Source organism: Adiantum capillus-veneris, chromosome 12 (genome assembly GCF_014529385.1).
Source record: "Adiantum capillus-veneris isolate H3 chromosome 12, ASM1452938v2, whole genome shotgun sequence".
Classification (NCBI taxonomy): domain Eukaryota; kingdom Viridiplantae; phylum Streptophyta; class Polypodiopsida; order Polypodiales; family Pteridaceae; genus Adiantum; species Adiantum capillus-veneris.
Genome location: NC_140942.1, coordinates 152,468,417 through 152,484,488, shown reverse-complemented (window position 1 = coordinate 152,484,488; position 16,072 = coordinate 152,468,417). Strand labels below are relative to the sequence as shown.

General features: G+C 42.9%; 1 pseudogene; it reads left to right on the top strand.

Annotated features, from left to right (window-relative positions):
- Positions 1-11,946, top strand: part of LOC147446695 (uncharacterized) — a 135,180-nt pseudogene extending 123,234 nt beyond the window's left edge.
- The last annotated feature ends 4,126 nt before the right edge of the window (positions 11,947-16,072 follow it).

Sequence of the window (16,072 nt, the reverse complement as noted above, 5' to 3'; positions counted from 1 at the left end):
GCATCATTTGAGGCCAACTTTGCAAGTGTTTTTGCATTACCCTTTAGGTTTGGTAGTTATGGGTAATTGTACTTTTAAATTTTAACATCACGTATTCTTTGTATGTTTTGTACAATGGTCAATGACAAGCCGTGACCCCATACTGTACGAGCGTGAGTATGCAGGCAAAAAGGGCTTAAACTCCCTTATGGACATTCTCAGTTCTCACTCCACCATGGTTAGTATTTATCTTTACTCTCTTACATTGTTGTATTTTAATGATAAGGTAAAAAATAGATTGTTTTGTCATTATATGTTTATACTTACAGAAAGTCTTATTGTTTCTTTTGTAGAATCCGACAGATACGCCATTTGGACATGATGAGATGTCAGATTAGACAACGTCAATCTAGCCGTAGCCAGATAGCACTAGTTTTCTTTTGTCATAGCATGTACAATGTGATGGCGTGTGTACGTCATTTTTGTAACTATTGGTCAATGATGTATTTTATCAGTAATGACAATTGTGTTGTAACTATTACATTTTGGTCAAAGCTTAACAATCAAGTGATTTTTCCTATAGTGTATAATTTTGTCATTGTATTACTTTTGTCAATTCACTTACGTCCAAATACTTTTGTTAGTTTTGCATCATTATTCTGAAAACTTTATGTTCAATATTGTTGATGGGTGCCAGGACATTCATTACCCTGCCACCCAAAAAAATTATTTTTGGACGTCTCTATTTAAGATTCTGCAGCGTCTCTATGAGGGTCGCTAAACTCGAAGCTGTATGCATCTCTATAATCATCGCTTTAAGCATTTCTATATCGATGCATATAGCCATGGTTATAGCGACGTTCTCTTTGCGACGCTTTTAGCAACACCGGGGGAAAAAATAACCCAATGTGTTTTCGTCGCTTGAGCCATCACAAGTGCAAATAACCTCTTGTAGTGCCTATATTCAGTTCATGCTTAGGAGATGCTCAGAAGCAGTAAGCCTTCCCAATAGAACTTTTTGGCTTGCATAAGAGAGCCTTCAAACATAGAGGAGAGTAGAGTTATTTTGTTCTCAACTATTTTGTTTTTATGTGAAATTTTCAAGCTGTGAAGACAAATGACCCTCGTCTCTTTCTCTAGCTTGAGCCTATGTCATCACCTACATCATCGCTAGAAGGCTCTAGAAGAATCTAGAAGGATCTAGAAGTTCTAAAAGTATCAAGGAGATTCTAGAAGTTTCTAGAAACATGGAGAAGATTCCGAAAGAATCTAGAAGTTTCAAGAAAGCTCTAGAAAATTGAAGAAGGATCTAGAAGGTTCTAGAAGAACTAGAAGGATCAAGAAGTTTCTAGAAGCTTGGAGAAGATTTCGGAAGAATCTAGAAGTTTTTGGAAATCTCTAGAAAGTTGAAGAAGGATCCAGAAGGTTCTAGAAGAACTAGAAGGATCAAGAAGGTTCTAGAAGATTCTAACCTCCTCAAGAAGAACCTAGAAAGTCCTAACCTCCTCAAGTAACCTCCTCAAGTAACCTCCTCAAGCACTAGTATTAATAGGGTCTTGGGCCACAAGCCCCTCAGTCTTGCCAACACCAGTTGTGAGGCTCCTATGAGGAAAAACCTCTTCTAGTTCTTGTCTTATGTTCAAGTCTTGTATCTAGCTCTCTTAATAAAGTATTAAGTCTTGTAATCAAGATTAAGCTTATCATCAAGTCCCAAGTTCTTGTATATTGTGAGTGCCTCCTCTCGCTCTCTTCTAGCTCTATACACGCTCATAACAGTTTGGCAAGACTACCATCTCTTAATCTTCTCAAGCCATCATGGAGCCGACGATGGAAGGTCTCATCAACGCATTGCAAAGCATCCAAGCTCAGTTACAAGAACTTCACGAGAGTCACGCTCAGCTTCAAGCAGGGAAACCCCTAATCTTGGGACCAACGTTGCAAGATCTTCAACGTCAAATTCAAGAGCAAGCTCCAAGATCCAAGCATTCTCAACAACATCAAGAACAAGCTCCATCAAGAACAAGCTCCAAGATCCTACCATTCTCAACAACATAAGAAGGAGCCGAAGGTCAGCATGCCTGAAAAATTTGATGTGACTAGATCAAAGTTTAGAGGTTTTCTCCAACAAGTGCGTCTCTTCATTCGAATGCAACGAGAGTGTTATCCAGATGATGACTCTCAAGTAGGCCTTATTGTGACCCTCCTCTCAGATACAACTCTCTCTTGGTTTGCTCCCTTACTTGAAAGAGAATCTCCTCTCCTTCATGACTTTGAAGCTTTTGTGCGGGAGTTCTCTACAACCTTTGTGGATAGTGATAGAGCAAGGGTTGCTGAAACCAAACTTAGAAATCTCCACCAAGGATCAATACTTGCTGACGGGAGCAAAGCGAACCCCGAACCCCGACGGCCTCTAAAACACCGGGGCCAAATGGCGCGCCTCGAGCCTGTCACGGTAAAGCGAACAGGGGGCACCACCTAGCTTTGAGCGGCTAGGACGCAAACAACATAGCACCATAACAAAGTTCTCATCCAAGAGAGATGGATTCTTGGGAGTAATGGTGAAGAGGAAGGGGGAATGAGATCAAGTTAGAAAGAGAGAGAGAGAGAGAGAGAGAGAGAGAGAGAGAGAGAGAGAGAGAGAGAGAGAGAGAGAGAGAGAGAGAGAGTATAGCGGCTTAGTACTTTGCACCACATAAGGATGGCGAATATGCACACCCTTCACACATACACAAGCTCACTCCAAACACCAGACTAGATGGAGATTCTGCACACCTCACATGGGCAAAACATTGCAAGAAACATACTCACAAAACCTCAAGCTTTATTTAGAGAATAAGGCGATGAAATGGGGACCATAGGGTAGGGGAAAGAGAAGGGAGAGAGTGGTAGAGCACATGGCGCATAGGTGGGAGCTGATGGCGAAGACTCGCACGAGGGTTATGGCCATCATCCTTCATTTAGCTGCCCTTCATCTTCCATAGCCCAAGGGTATAGAGGTCATGCTCAAGACGAGCATGGTGATTGCGGTGATGGTGATGGTGATGGTGTGGGTGTGTGTGTGTGCACTAGGCACACACAGTGCATAGTGTACTCTTTGGTGATGTTGTGTGTGTGTTTAGTGTGATGGTGACCCCTCTTTATTTACGGAAGGAGGGGGGAGAAATTCTAGAATTTAGAAATGAAGAAATCATTATCTACATAGGCCATGTGACTGTGGGCCCCACTTGTCTGGCTGTGTGTATATGCACCAAAACAGCAGTCTCATGAGAGAGAGACTAAGAGAGAGAGATGGGTTGATGAAAAAGGTAAGAGTTGACATGGAGAATAAAGTAATTACAAGAGGGGAGAGAGGGGAGTGTGTTCAGAGGTGAATCTGTGTGCAGATGTGTCTGAACACAAGAAAAATTAGGTAACCACCGGGTGGGGATGGATCTGTGGGCACCTTTTTCAGTGAAATGTGTGTGAGTGTGGGGAAGGTTATCTGGGTACACGACAAGAGACATGGAGCCCTTTAGAGAGAGAGGGGGATATTTGGGTCATGGGATATGATAGGAGAGAGAAAAGGGGGGTGGGGTATATTGTTTTGGAAGATAGGAGAGGTGGCATGTGATTTAGGGTGCATTATTGGTAAGGACAAGGGGTGGGGTAGCTTGAGGGGAGAGAAAAAGGAGAAAGGACAATGTGAAGAGAGAGGGGGTTGACCTTTTGAGTGGAGGAGAGGAAAAGGGACACACGATGGGACAACAATGAAGAAAAAGGAGGCAGGGTGGGGATGGGCTGCCCCGCAGGCCCAGGATGGCCCATTTTACCTTTCTCATATATTTACATAATCATACTTTATTTTTTTTCTTATTTTTCCAATGCCTTTTATCACTCCCTCCCTAAGAGGAGGTTTTCATGGGGTGGGGACGAGAGAAGAGGCGTATGGGAGCTTGGCTTGTGAAAAGCCCCCATCATTAGCCCTCCCCTTTTGGCTAGAGGCATTCATGTCTCTAGCTCATCTGTTTCTTCTTCCGCTTAGCTGTAGGATCCGATATCGAGTTGCCTTCTAAACTAGCCATTCCATTTGGCCATTGGTGAGATTTCTGGGATATTCATGAATCTGTAACAGGTCCGGGTGATAGCTTGTTCCTTGGAATAGTGTCGTCCATCTATGCATCCGAATTTCAACAGCTCACTTGTGATCTGACTTGGCATGAGGAATATTTCATTAGCCAATTTTGGTGGGGATTAAAGGATGACATAAAAGATCTTTTATTGACTATGCCAAAGGTTCACACACTAAGCGAGTTCATCTCTCAAGCAATAGAATGTGATAATCGACTATTTGAGAGGAGACAAGAGAGGCATCTTGGGACAACATTGCGACCCCAAACAGAAATGACACATAATGGCTACACACCTCAACAAGGCCATGAATGAAGCGCTGAGCCCATGCAAATTGATTCAGCATGGTTTCAACCTCTCTCAACCCAGGAGAAGCAAAGGCGACGCATTAATGGCTTATGTATGTATTGCGCAGAGCAGGGGCACATAGTTCAACAGTGTCCAAGGAAGAGAAGGATGAAGGTTCATGGTGCAATGGCCTCAACATGTTCGGAAAACATGGACGTCCAACCCCAATAGAGAACGACCGGTTGGACAAAAGACAAGCAAAAAAAGGTCTCTTTCTTCCCGCTGATTCCACTTCAAGTTTTATGCTACCAGTCAAGATCCATATGCCGGGTAGGCACATGGATTGTGAAGCATTACTAGATTCACGCGCAACGGCGTGCTTCATGGACAAAGAATTTGCAAAAGAACAAGGCATACCACTTGTGGAGAAGTCTAATCCAGCAACTGTAGAAGTCATTGATGGTCGTCCCCTCGCTTCAGAGGATGTCAGGTATGAAACTCGCCCCATAGAAGTAACATTGTAGGAGCACGTTTCAAGAATAGCGTTCAATGTTATACAAAGACCAAACAGTCCAATTATTATTGGGCTACTGTGGCTTGAATTACATAATCCTTGAAGGGGATCGGGGAGCACCACAGACGGAGAGTGAGAGAGAGAGAAGGAGACACACACACGATGAGGGTGGGGAGACTCTGAAGTGGAAGCTCCCCCTATACAGTATACTCACTATAAGTATAGGGTAACAGTTGGCGGGCGTCCATGACCTGGGCGACCGATCAAGGCACATAGGCCTTAACCCCAACAACCTCCCACTTAAAGGCCAATGTGCCTTTAAGCAAGATCTACTAGTGTACAACTAATAGAAGGTGAGAGATTCTCTCAACCTATGCCCACTGACTCTCGATGAGCTAGTGCATCTAGCTCTACTGATAGACAAACATCCCACTGCGGAAGCCACACAGAGCTAGCTCCAAGCTGTGAAAAGAGTCTACAAGAGCTCATGCACTCCTGCAAGTATCGGTCCAATACCTGCAAACCTTCCCAATGCTCTATGCCAAGATCAGTCATCGAAGAACTAATCAACCCTGCTGCAAATGCTCCCACTGCAGCTGCTATGTCGGGCCTCGAGATCAGCATCTCGTACATGAGGACACCGAACGTTGATGCAACCCTGGCAATCTCTGCCACCTCCAACTCAGAACTCAACTCATGGCAATCCTGTCCCCTATCATAGAGACCATGGCACTCTGACTCCGAGCTCTGGAGTGACTCCTTGTGCCCACCACATATCACATGTGTACCAAGAGTATCCATCTGTCTTGAATATGCATCAAGCTCTGGCATAAGCATATCAAGAAATGACTCCACAATAGCTGACATCTCAGCATCCATGTGAGTCATCTCTGTCATCACCTCTAATGACTCATCCTGCTGTGACTCACTAGAGCTGTCCCGCTCTACCTATGCATCCGTAGATGCAACCTGCACAACAAGGTCACTGCTCTGCACTCCATGCAAAGCATCCTGCAACCCACAAGCAAAAGAGACTCGCCTACTCTCTCGCTCTCTACCTGGATGCATGATCACAGGGACAACACCGTCTCTCCCATGATCCACATGCAATGGGTAACCTGTACCACTCTTGGCACCTCTCGCAATCACTAGCGAACCCAATTGCATCACAAAATCTCGCTCTCGTAGAGAAATCTGACATCCACAATCTCTAAGCTGACCAATCGAGATCAAACTCACTGTCAAATTTGGTACATAGCGCACATGTCGTAACAAGTAAGATGCACCACTCGGTAATGACAATCTCACATCTCCTACACCTACTATCTCATGCATCGATCCATCGGTAAAAAGTACACTGCCAAGCATCCCTCTAGAATAGCTACAAAACCATTCACGATGCGGTGTGACATGGAACATAGCATCTGTGTCTAGCAACCACTGCAAAGGGAGTGCACTATCCACATGTATAGAATCTCGTGCATAGCTCGAGGTAAAAGTGACATCCCCGTCACTAGTATACTCCGACACTATATCTGCCTCAACTGTCAAAGCAACTGAGTCCATGGCATCACTACATACATCCCTGAGACTGCCATGTCTCCTACGATGTCGCATACGACGAAAACAGCGCCGTCTAACGTGTCCAGAATGACCACAATACCAACATGTCACCTGTCGGCGTACTCGTGAAAGTACATGTCTCACACGAATCCTTGACGACTCAGATCTATCATACATATCATGTAATCTGCGCCAAAGTGCTCTCGAAGTAGTCTCATACATAACAAGAGCATATACAGATTCTGCAAGGTGCAAAGAGAGCGTAGATAGTGCCATCTCCTCTAGCTCTTGCCACTGATCGTCAGACATGTTTGAAGGTCTACCTACATCACCACTCAATGGTCGATGCAACCCTCGCTGTGTCAATGCATCAAGCATACAATCTCTCCATGCTGCAAAGTCTGACCCATCAAACATGCACATTTTGGAGAGATCATAATCTGAGTGATCACCTGTCTCTGCCATGAGCACAATGTAGCAAACTAGAAAGCAAAACCACCTCACCAACAACACCTGGAAACTGTCTACAAATATGGCCAAAAACACAATGTAAAACCTGTGAGACACACTCCAAAATAGAGCTCCCGCAATGTCAATACAAGCCTCGCATGCTCTAGTATCACACTGCAATCTGTGACCTAATCACCAAGCCCACATTGTGCGGTATCGATGCATACACACGCACAAATCTCCCACCTGCAGAGAACACAACACGCAAATGCTGAGTGCAATCCGCAATCTCTACCTAGATCACATAAATGATACGCATAAAAATCTTGGGAAAATTTTGCTAGAGTTTCGACGCACAATGGCTATCAACACAAAATAACCATTGTCCTGCAAGCTCAATACAATGAGCAATCAATGCGCATCAAACTACACTCAATATACATGCATAAGCTCTGCAAAACTATGGCAAACAATGCTCGAGATCACAAGACTCTCCCACCTGAGAGCAAACCTTTGTCTCAAGCAAAGAAAGATACACAACTCCTCACTCCTACGAGAGTGGGTACAAGAACACCAAACTGTGTCCAAACTGACAAAACCTGTCAATGTGAGAGCCAAGCTCGATCACAAACTATGGCGAGTAATCTCCAACCACTATCCCACAAAAAGCATACACAAAGCAAAAGCTCAAGACACCTCCTGTGTCAAAACCGGTATGCAAGCCAAAACACTACAGAAGATGTCCTCAATTGCAAATGGCAACACCTGTGGGAGTACTAGACTCAACCTGTAGCCGGGAGTCAAAACTGGAAGCTCCAAATGGCCAAGCACACACAACTCAAGACTAAAAAAGCAGAGCAAAACATGCTCGCAATGCACCAACCAAAAGGAAAAACACTGCACACAAATCCTGAGTGCTATAAGCAATCGCAATCTCCATCGCACTAACAATGCGCATAAAACTCCTCGGAAAATTTCGCCAGAGTTTTGTCAGTAAAATGGCCACAAAACCAGTAACCAAAATGACTGCACACTCAAAACCATGAGCAACCAAAGCGCATCAAACCGCACTCCAAATGCATGCACCAATCTCCACACTTTGCATACATCATTGCAAACACCTGCAAATCTAGTACACAAATATCTGCTCTACCTGTGACTGCCAAAAAACATGCTCAAGGCATACATTGTCGAGCTCAAAATGCAATCACATTAGTCTCCCTGAGCATCAAACCACATAAGGCATACATTGTATCCTCCCACCTGTGAGGAAACTTGCAGCAAATATCACTCTCACATTTGAGAGCAAACCATGTGTGGAATCCTCGACACACAATAAACAATTGCTGCTGCAGAAAATTCAGCGTTCAAAATTTTAAAATTCTGATATGACGAGCGCGTCCAGAGCGTGCCAAACCCCAAGGTAGACTCCTGGATCACATGCATCCGAGTCCGAGTGTGAAAGCTATGCCAAAAAACCTCCGTTTCGACCCAAAAACGCAGCATAAACTGCCGAAAGAGGGCTGAAACATGAAGCTCCTCAACCGTAGCTCGAATGAGGTTTCTGATGGCTCGAATGGCTTTGAAAGGGGGGTAAAACGCAGGATACCTGCAGGAACGCTCTCGAAAAGCTGAATTTGGTGATGCCGAAGTCGAAACCCTGTTTGCACTCTTGAAAGTGTGCGCGCGCGAAAACAGCAAGCACAAAACCTCGCTCTGATACCAATTGAAGGGGGTCTGGGAGCACCACAGACGGAGAGTGAGAGAGAGAGAGAAGGAGACACACACACGATGCGGGTGGGGAGACTGTGAAGTGGCAGCTCCCCCTAAATAGTATACTCACTATAAGTATGGCGTAACAGTGGGCAGGCGTCCATGACCTGGGCGACCGGTCAAGGCACATAGGCCTTAACCCCAACAATCCTGACATCGATTGGAGGGCTCAGAGAATTGAACCATGAAAAGTCCAAAAGAAGAAGGGAAAGCATAATAGGCCTATATATCTTGGAGCCAAGGTCTTCATGCGTGCAACCAAAAAGTATCCAACTTTCCTGATATTTGCAACACCAACCGACACGTCGACAACAAAAATCATGGAGGCATTGCCACGTAAATATCAAGATTACAATGATGTTTTTGAGAAGAAGAATGCAGACCTCTTACCGGAGCATCGACCCTATGGTTGTGCTATAGAGCTTCAGGAGGGAACCCAACCCCCTTTTGGCCCAATATACAAGCTATCTCAAGATAAATTGGTAGAATTACGGAAAAATATTGATGAGAATCTTTCTAAGGGGTTCATACGGCATTCAAAGTCCCAGCAGGAGCTTCAATACTTTTTGTAGAAAAGAAGGACGAAACTCTCCGGATGTGCGTGGATTATAGGGGCCTAAACAAGATCACTATTAAGAATTGTTATCCCCTTCCCTTGATCCCAGAGCTTCTTGAGCGCCTTGGCAAGGCAAGAATATTTACAAAAATAGATCTTCGTGGTGCTTACAACCTAGTCAGAATCAAAGAAGGTGATGAATGGAAAACAGCCTTTCGGACAAGGTATGGCCACTTTGAATATACCGTCATGCCATTTGGTCTCACAAATGCCCCAGTTGTTTTTCAACATTTAATGAACGATATCTTTCGTGAGTATTTGGATTATTTTGTGGTAATATATTTGGATGATATCTTGATATTTTCCAAGGATCAAGAAGAGCATGAGCACCATGTACGGTTAGTGCTTGAAAAGTTTCGTGCATCAGGGTTATATGCAAAGTTGGAAAAGTGCTCTTTTCATCAATCTAAGGTCGAATTTCTTGGCTACGTAATTTCTGAAAAAGGAATCTCCATGGATCCAAAGAAGGTTCAAACCATCCTTGATTGGGAGACACCCACCTTGGTAAGAGATGTTCAATGTTTTCTCTGATTTGCAAATTTTTATCGTATCTATACGTGATACTCTAAGGTGGTTACAACACTCACAAGGTTGACAGGCCATAGTAAGTTTTTATGGGACTCAGAGGCCGCAAAAGCATTTCAGACTCTCAAGCAAGCTTTCATGACCGCACCCATTCTAATTCACGCAGATCCTACAAAGCCTTTCATCCTAGAAACAGATGCTTCAAATTTTTCCCTTGGGGCGATTCTATCTCAAGTAGGAGAGGATGGTCGAGTACATCCAGTGGCTTTTCATTCCTGCAAGTTCTCAGCTACAGAAATCAATTATGAAATCCATGACAAAGAGCTCTTAGCAATCATCAACTCCTTTGACACTTGGCGTCACCTACTTGAAGGAGCTCCTCATAAGATCATTGTCTATATAGATCACAAGAATTTGTAATACTTCATGACATCCCACATCTTGAATCGTCGCCAAGCCAAGTGGAGTGGTATCCTATCAAGGTTTGATTTTCTTATCTCTTATAGACCTGGCTGTCAACAAGCTAAGCCAAATGCCTTATCAAGAAGATCCTACCTTGCACCTAGAGAAGGCGACGCAACATTTAATCAACAAGAGTCAGTGATTTTGAAACCTGGGCAGCTTAAGCTAAACGCCACCATGAGCCAAGCTCGTGAAGATTCTACTTTTCTTTCTAAGGTGAAGATGCAAATTGCCAAAGACCCACTTGCTCAGAATATTAGACAACAACTACAAGGACAAAAGGTTAATGAGGACTTTCAAGAAATTGATGGACTAATTTACTATAAGGGTCTTCTTTATATTCCACTAGGACCAACACGCTTGGAGGTACTTCAGCTGCCAACAGCATGATCTTCCATCAGCAGGGCATTTTGGGGTTAATAAGACAATTGAGCTTCTCTCCCGTGACTTTTGGTGGCCTCAAATGTGGAAGCTTTTCAAGGAGTATGTAGGCACTTGTGACACTTGCAATAGATCAAAGGCCTGTCGTCATCGTCCTCATGGGTTACTCCATCCCTTGCCCATTCCAACCAAACCATGGTCATCCATCTCCATGGATTTCATTGTAGAGCTACCCTTGTCACAAGGATTTGCCTTCATTTTAGTAGTCGTGGATCAGTTTACAAAAATGGCACACTTCATTCCAACCACTAAAACCATCACCAAAGGTATGGCCAAACTCTTTCTACAACATATCTATCATTATCACGGATTAGAGGATTACATAGTTTCTGATCGAGGCCCACAATTCATCTCTAGCTTTTGGAAAAGCTTATTCAAGCTACTCGGAGTACAAATCAACCTCTCCTCAGCCAATCACCCACAAAGTGATGGACAAACAGAGAGAGTAAATAAAGTTTTGGAACAGTATCTCCACTGTACTATCAATTATCACCAGGATAATTGGGTCGATCTCCTACCGCTAGCGGAATTCTCCTATAATAACAGTTTTCATGCCTCCACCCGTCACACTCCATTCTTTGCTAATTATGGTCAACATCCTAAACAGGATATCCACAGACACTACTAAGTCAAGAATCCAGCTATTCATCTTACACAACAATTATCTGCAATTCACAAAGAACTTACAATTCATATCAAAGAAGCTCAATCCAAGTATAAGGAGAGTGCATATCTCCATCGCATGCAGCATCCAAAATACAAAGGAGGGGATAAAGTGTGGCTCCTCTGACGTGATCTGCGTTCATCTCGTCCCTGTCAAAAGCTTGATTATCGAAGGCTTGGCCCGTTTAAAATTATATGTCAAGTCAATCCAGTCACCTATCGACTCCGATTGCCCTCATCCATGAAAATCCATCCGGTCTTTCATGTCTCAGTCCTAGAACCTTGTCACACATCTAAGATCCCAGGAAGATCCTTACAACCACCTCCCCCGGTTGAGATTCAAGGACATGACGAATATGAGGTCAAGAAAGTCCTAGATTCTTGAGTTTCGCGCGGCAGGTTACATTACTTGGTGCATTGGAAAGGCTATGATGTTAGTGAATGAACCTGGGAATCAGTGCACAATCTACAGCATGCATCTCTCAAAGTCCAAGAGTTCCATCAACAACATCCATGGAAGCCCAACTCAAGGAACACCACTGCTCCTCGTGGAACTCGTCGCTAGAGGAGGGGGTAATGTCATGGATTCTTGAGAGTCAGTCGTTGCCTACATTATCATCTATGTCATCGCCTACATCATTGCTAGAAGGCTCTAGAAGAATCTATAAGGATCTAGAAGATTCTAGAAGTTCTAAAAGTATTAAGGAGATTCTAGAAGTTTCTAGAAACATCGAGAAGATTCCGGAAGAATCTAGAAGTTTCAAGAAAGCTCTAGAAAATTGAAGAAGGATCTAGAAGGTTCTAGAAAAACTAGAAGGATCAAGAAGTTTCTAGAAGCTTGGAGAAGATTCCGAAAGAATCTAGAAGTTTTTGGAAAGCTCTAGAAAGTTGAAGAAGGATCAAGAAGGTTCTAGAAGAACTAGAAGGATCAAGAAGGTTCTAGAAGATTCTAACCTCCTCAAGAAGAACCTAGAAAGTCCTAACCTCCTCAAGCACTAGTATTAATAGGGTCTTGGGCCACAAGCCCCTCAGTCTTGCCAACACCAGTTGTGAGGCTCCTATGAGGAAAACCCTCTTCTAGTTCTTGTCTTATGTTCAAGTCTTGTCCTTGCAATCAAGCCTTGTCTTGTACTCAAGTCATGTAATCCAAGTCTTGTATCTAGCTCTCTTAATAAAGTATTAAGTCTTGTAATCAAGATTAAGCTTATCATCAAGTCCCAAGTTCTTGTATATTGTGAGCACCTCCTCTCGCTCTCTTCTAGCTCTATACACGCTCATAATAGAGGGTAATGATCGCTACTAGATGGCCTTGCATGAGGCCCTCCTCAATGGCATGGTTTAGGTGAGGTTGTTCTTGGTGTTTCTTCCCAACCTCCACCTGTCTCGCCCAAAGCTGGAGGAAATAGTCCTTCTCGCATCCTTATAACAGACAATCGGGGGTTGGTCTTCAACATCTTATCTCTAGGCCCCATCTCATACACGCATGCAATTCCAAATCAGTCCATGGCACTTCTAACCTCATATGATGAACTCTTTCTCACCATGCCCTGCTGATCTTGCTTTTAATGGGGCAATATACAACTTATTAGGCCAAAGGCCTTTCTAGGTAGGCCCTAATTCTCAGCTACACAATGGTCATTTTGCAGCCATCTCCAATGTATGGCAACATGAAGGAGAGTATGTTCAAAATAACCCCCACTCTCAAAATTATGCATTAGGAGAAATATGGACCTTGTAAGGAATCCTAATTTATAGGGATTAAGGCTAACGTTGTGTAGGTTTAATGGGACAAGGGCATCAAGAAACTTGTTTTGAGTAGGGTTTTCAATCTTTTTTTAAAGGCACATGTAGAATGTGGATCTAAGAGGTCACTTTCTCTCTTTAGTTTTTTAAAATTGAAGGGGGTAAAGGGGTGTGGCAACATCAGCAAAAACATGGGTCACTAAGGACCAAAATTTGACGTTTTTTCAAAATAATCATTTTTATTTATTTTTTACTTAAAACTCCCCTAACATATATACATATCAAAAAAATCATTTTTTGACATGTTTTTTAACCTACAAGCACTAAAATCCACTTTCTCAAAATCTTTTTTATAAAAAAAAAACCTTTGTTCTCTCCTCCTCCTCCCTCCTCTCTCCCTCTACTCTCTCCAACAACAAATGTAGAAAAAGAATGCTCACATTATGAAGCTTGCAAACACCATCACATATTTATAAGAAATGCCCCTTGGTGCAAGGGAACAATATACTTCTTACTTTTGGTTGTGTTCTTATCCTAGAATTTGAAGTTTAAGGTCTTGCCTCTGTTTGTTTTGCAGTGCTTGGCACAAAGGTAAAAATCGATGAGTGTCAAATAGTGAAAGATTGAAGGTTAGAGAGGTTAAGTGTCACCACTTTTTCTCTAAAACAACCTTGTTTGTTACATCTTGCAGGTAGGTGCTTCAAATCCATGCTTATTAGAGGTGGGTAATCTCATCACAATGTATATTTTAGGATTGTTTATTCCTAGTTGGAAATACTTGCAAATTTGTAAAACATATACTTAACAAGTTTCTTTATTTTACATCTTGCAAATATTGAATTCATACATGTTTCTGTTTGAAGAACAAGTGTCTAACTCGTCATGGTACAATTTGACCTTTTACAATGCTAGTTCCATGGTGGTGTTTGCAACAGTGGCTCAAGGAACATATATAATAAGAATCTTTTACTGTGGCACAAAGTTCTCCTCAAGCAATGTGGCTCCCACTACACCAAGAACCATTATGCTAACATGGAGATATCCCTCATAGGAAAATACAACAGCTTTCCATCAGTAACACCCCCTTTTCTAACATGAGGGTACTCCCACCAAAGATATTTTTATGTGATAGGTCACCCACAAGCATACCATGTCATGGAATGGATGCAAGAACTATGACCACACTACCCCTTGTAAGCTGTTCATGAATGTATGTTTATCAAAGTCAATGAGAAGAGATTTGAAAATTTTGTTTATTGATGTATAAGAGCACTCTAGATCTGCTATATTTTGAGATTGTTTGATAAGTTAAATAAGTTTTGTAGTCATTTAAAGTGTAAATTTGTTTATGTTTGGTATGAATGTGCATGACAAGACATAATAAAGTAAAAGAGATCTTGGTGAGATTCCTACCATGCACTTTTGACACCGTATCTCTCCTTAAATCCTTGGATTTCTATCGTTGTGGGGGGTCCAAGGGGGGGATATTTTCAAATTTTTAGCAATAACTTATGTTTGAAGGAAATTTTGGTTGTTTTAAAGTTTGTACATAGTCTAGGAGTTCATTTTGATTGTTTCCTACAATTTTAATTTTTGACGGAGGGCACTCCTTGGACGCCACTTTTGAAGGTGTTAGGGGAAGATTTTCAGGCACTTGGGAGCCTTGTTGGGGGTGGATGTTACTCACAAGCAGAAATTCTTGTGGGTTATGGAGAAAGGCAAGATTAAGATGCGAAGGTGGGAGTTCGTGCTTCTACATTTCCCAAGTAGAGTGAAAGTTATCAATTCCTTGATGCTGCCCTTTACAGCCTTCAATGGTTTGTTGCTTAAGCTAGTTAAATGCAATTGGAAAGAGTTCCTAAAACCAAAAAAGAGATTTCTTTGGAAGAACAACAGTGAAGGCCCTAGAAGTGGGCAAAATGGGAGACAGTTGCGAGACATAAGGAACAAGGTGGGCTTGGGATCCTTAACCCCAACACTCACATGAAGCCTCAATGTGCCAAGTTTGTGGTATCCCTCACTAATCAACACTAGGCTTGGGCTATTAAGGCTAAGGATAAGATGGAAAGCTCAAAAATATGCTTGCAAGGTGGGTAGTGGAAAGGGATCGAGGTGCATGACAAGTTGTTAGCCCCACAATGGGCCATCCTAAAACTGTGGGGTCTGACAGGAGAGCTTACTTGAAAATGCAACATAGAAATGGTGTCTTTTTGGATGTGGAGAGTTGTCAATGTACTTCCACGTCTCTTTATCTCAATGGTGCCCTTGGCTCTTGAAGGTTGGAGGCATCCTTCTGACCCCTTTTTGGAGGGAAGTTGCCCAAAGGTTAATAACAAAGGCATTAGGTGTATAGGCCAATTGTGGGACTAAAGGAGAATCTATTGGAAAGGAACAGATCGAGTGCCTTTTGACTTAAGCCTCACTGGGTTGGAAAGATTGCTAATCAGCAGAGCCCTAAACGGCTCACTAGGTGGTATTTGCCGGACTGTGAATCTAAGCTCGAGGGGAAAGCTTAGCACTGGCCTATGAATAGACACTTCCTTAAACCCCAAACAAATGATGTATATCTCGCCCTTATGGAATCACAAGATTCTTTCTCACCATTCAATAAACAATGGGGAAAAAATTGGCCAGAGTCAAGGTGGGAGACGTTCGTCAAGAACATATGGTGGCCTCAATGGCCGGATGGGATGAAGGTCTTCTTATGGAAGGTGCTATGGGGAGCCATGCCAACTGGAGTGAAGGTTCTTTCCAAGGGAATTGGTCCAGATAGATGCTCACAAGGAAGAATGTCCTTGTGAAGACCTCTTTCACCTATTCAACGAGTGTCCGACGATCTGTGGTCTTGCAGGCAAGATTTGCAAATGGGTCCAAAAGACTTGGCAAATAGGATTCTTCAAGAACGATCTCTTCTTGGGGGGGAAGATGTTCAAGAGCCATACACTGCT